This window comes from Physeter macrocephalus, chromosome 12, assembly GCF_002837175.3.
Source record: "Physeter macrocephalus isolate SW-GA chromosome 12, ASM283717v5, whole genome shotgun sequence".
NCBI lineage: Eukaryota > Metazoa > Chordata > Mammalia > Artiodactyla > Physeteridae > Physeter > Physeter macrocephalus.
In genome coordinates this window covers 87,762,111-87,766,030 of record NC_041225.1, presented here as the reverse complement: position 1 = coordinate 87,766,030, position 3,920 = coordinate 87,762,111, and the positions used below count along the sequence as shown (strand labels likewise).

The following is a 3,920-nucleotide window of genomic DNA, read 5'->3' as shown; positions in this document are numbered from 1 at the left end:
AAGATCACTGCTCTCTGGCTGGTGGAGTCAACGCTTCCTAACTGCGGGGTAGAAACAAGCATGCCCCCCTCCTCCCAGGGGGAAGAGGTTAGTCAATTGCAGGAGATTCCCAAATGTTTAAACGAAAAAGGCTACAATTTTCGTCTGGTTCCCTTCCAGACCCTGGGGCAGGGAGGTGGGGTGGGGGGCGACGGAGGGTGGGGACTAGGAAATCCACCCTCCTCCTACGCAGTCATCTAGGAGGTGGCTGTGTGTCGGTGGGACCCATCTTCCTGCTCCTAGACCACAACCCTTGCCAGCCTCAAACGTGCTTCCAGCCAAGACCCTTCTGTCCTGACAAGATGGGTCCATAGACTTATTTTTCTTTTCTAATTCCAAACATAATATATACATTTTGCATAAAAATTAAACAATACCAAAATTACCATTAAGAAAATGAAAGCCCCTCCATAATCCCCTAACAAAATAACCACCTTTTTTCAGGTTTACTTCTATTCCATACATATACTAACATTTATTATAATGATTTTTACAAAAATCATTGAATCAAAGTATTTTAAAACTGTTTTTAAACTTGCTTTATTTCTCAATATATATTGGACACGTCACTGTGTCAGTGTATATACCTCCACCAAATTTTTAACAAATGGTTGCACAGCATGCAAATAGTTGAGCCAGCCCACTATTGATGGGCTTTAAGATGGTTTTCCCTTTCCCCTCATGACAAGCATCCTTATAGGCACTGTGTTCCCTGCAAGTACTTTTTAGGAGCGATTCTTTTTTTTTTTTGTCTGCGTTGGGTCTTCGTTGCTGCGCGAGGGCTTTCTCTAGTTGCAGTGGGCGGGGGCTGCTCTTCTTTGCGCTGCTCAGGCTTCTCATTGCGGTGGCTTTCTCTTGCTGCAGAGCACGGGTTCTAGGTGTGTGGGCTTCAGTAGTTGCGGCACGCGGGCTCAGTAGTTGCGGTGCATGGGCTTAGTTGCCCCGCGGCATGTGGGATCTTCCTGGACCAGGGATCAAACCCGTCTCCCCTGCATTGGCAGGCGGATTCTTAACCACTGCGCCACCAGGGAAGTCCCTAGGAGAGATTCTTAAATGTGCAATTCCTGGGATGAGAGAGAGGCTCATTTGAAATGGCTGATGTTGCTGCATTGCCCTCCACAGGCTGCACTGTCTGTCTGGTCAGTATATCCACCCATGGTGAGGGCAGGTTCCTGGTGGGTTTAGTCACAACCTCTCTTGAGGTGAGGGCTTAACCTCCCAAATCTTGGAGCTTGCCTGAACTGGTCATTTCTGGAGGTTTCAGCAGCTCACTAAGGACCTCATGAGAGGGTGAAAAGGAAGCTTGTTTGTTCAGTTCAGAGGTGTCAATAGCAAGAGAAAGGACTTCATAACCTTTCTGAGAACAGGGGTGATTACAAAGTGGCCTTACCTCCCAAGGGATCATGGTGGGGTGGAGGATGGAGCAGAGGAGCCAGTCAGAGGAGTGAGGAACTGGGTGGGGTTCCCTGGAAGAGAAACTCTGTCACTCCTAAGGGACAAGGGCCCTCCTGGGCACAAGTGCCTCAGGGACCAGCCCACTAACCTTTTAAGCTCCAGCTGTCTGGAGGTGGGGGAGAGGGGAGGGGTGGGCAGATCCTGTCCCTGGCCAAAACCACTCAGTTCCAAGAGAACATATAGCCTGACTTTGAAGAAGAGACCCTTCTTCAAAAGGTGGGCCAAGACCCACCACAGAGGGATCTTGAGATGGAATCAGATGCTAAATTGGTTCAAAGAGCCTCTGAGCTGGAGCAGCCCTGGAGGGCTTCCTGGAGGAAGAGGTTGGAGGCTAGATGTGCCTTGGTAGGTGGTGAGGATTTGGACCCTCCCAGAAACCTGAGCAAAGGCATGTTTGTAGGAATGGTCAGTCTGCTCAGGGAACAGGAAGCAGCACAGATTGAGGGTGAGTTGTGGAAGGGCAGGAGGAGCTCTAGCTGGGGATGTGGCTGAAGCCAGTGTAGGGGTGAACCCTACAGCTCCCAGGAGAGGAATTTTTTCTGGGGTCCTAGACTGTCCTTCTGACCTCTGGGTCCCTGGAAACTCTGGCTTAAGAGTCTGGACATGTCCTGCAGGGCTCCTGGAGGCCTATCAAAGGCTCACTTCCCAGGGCAGGGAACTCAGACCTAGGGCGGCGGTTAGCGCCGGGCAGCGCGGTCTCCTGGACACCAGGAGGCGCCATCCCCTGCCGCGCGGGTCCGGGGCTGCTCCGCCCGGGAACCGCTGGATTTTCCGCAGGGCTGCTAGCTCCCTGGTGTTCACCCGGGCAAGGGGCCCACCACTCCCACACCTTCACCTTTGCCTCTTTTTCCTTCCCCATCCCCAACCGGGGGCTCTTTCCCCTCGCCTCACCAGGCAGATGGGGAAGTAAGGGTGCGAGGAGGAGGGTTTGAGCCAGGCCTGGGGGGCAAGTCATGGAGGGTCGGAGGGACTGAAGGAGACCGCGCCTGGGTTTCCTCCACCCGCCCTCCCTCTTCCCCTTCCTCCGCCCTTTCCTCGTCCTCCCGACTCCACCCAAGTCCTGCTCTGTCTCCCATGCCCTCCTCCTTTTCTTCATTCTCCCAGCATGATCTTTGGTACCGAGCCAATTTTTACGGGAGTTGGTCCTCCACGTGTAAGCTCATTAAGGAAAAGATGCAAAATTCATAAATATTTGAAGGAAGAAAAAAAATCCATTGCTTCCCCCGCCAGGTGCCTGTCGGCCCTGCTAGCTCAGCGCCCCGCCCCCGCCCGCTCGCGAGCCTAGGCGGAGAGTCCCCTGAGGCGGGCGCGGAGGCCCTGGGCGGGGTAGGGGCCGCGGCCTTCCCAACCCGCGTCCGCGCGTCGCCGAGTCACGGCCCGGCCAGCGTCGCCGCGGGCGGAATAGAGGACGGAGGATTGAGGCGGCCGCCGCGTGTTTGTCCAGTGCCCGCCCCCGCCGCCGCCGGCCCTAATCTCCGATACACTTGCGAGTTGGCTTCCTGCCCCGGGGCCCCCACTCCCCGAGCAAACAGGGCGGGCGCGGCGCTGCATCCGAAATGTGGCATTTGAGCAGCGCAGCGGACGAAATCCGGAGCGCGGCCGCTCGGCTGTAATTGCCCTTCCCCGCCCTAATCCTCCGGCCCGGCCCCGCCCGCCGGCTGAGGCCCATTGATTGTTAGCGCAGGAGCCGGGGTCTCGGCCCAGTTCCGGGAGGGGCGCCCCACCCCCTACCCGGGGCCTAGGAGGCAGTCCGGACCCCCCTACCCGTCCTCATGTCCTGTCCCTGGCGCCCCTCTCTAGCCGAGGTCAGTCCGGACCTGGAGGCGGAGAATGTCCTTGGAAAGGGCATCGAGGTTGCCAGGGGAAAATGGGGGTGGGGCGAAGAGGGGAATACCCGCAAACTTGCCCCGGCCTGCCAGGCTGAGGGAGGTGAGATCCCAGATCGCGCCGGCCTTTGTTAGGTGAGGCAGGGGGTGCAGAGGACCCACAGGGGCCTGGCTGGGCTTGACTCCCGGAGAGCCCACTATGGAGCCGGGGGTTGAGAGGTCTCTGTGTGCCCCAAACCACCCCCTAGGCCCAGTGCTTCAGCAGTGGCAGGGACCCACTTCCTGGGGTCTGCCAGAGTGGCCTGAATCTCACTGCAACCGCATTCAGTCATTCTTCACTGAATACGGGGTGCAGAGTGCCAAGTGCTCCAAGCTGGGAAATAGACATGGTCTCTTCTACAAGTTCTTAATGAGAGTGGTCAGTGCCAGGGGAAGAGAGAAATAGCGTGCTATGGGAGCCTTTGGGGGCAAACCCACTGAGGCCAAGTGATGGCGTTACAGGGACAAGACTCTGTTCCTCACTGGGGTGAATTTTCTTTCTTCCCAGCCTCCCATCCAGGCCCCCACAGTGCACCCCTTCCCCTCCCAGCACAGCCACCG

At 56.6% G+C, this 3,920-nt stretch overlaps 1 long non-coding RNA gene across 1 annotated transcript; it reads right to left on the bottom strand.

Annotated features, from left to right (window-relative positions):
• Positions 1-638: 638 nt before the first annotated feature.
• LOC114487388 (uncharacterized) lies at positions 639-3,311 on the bottom strand. Its single transcript, XR_003682437.2, has 3 exons — positions 3,259-3,311; positions 1,430-1,505; positions 639-1,103 (listed from the first exon to the last, which is right to left on the bottom strand). It is a non-coding gene; the product is annotated as an uncharacterized lncRNA (long non-coding RNA).
• Positions 3,312-3,920: the final 609 nt, after the last annotated feature.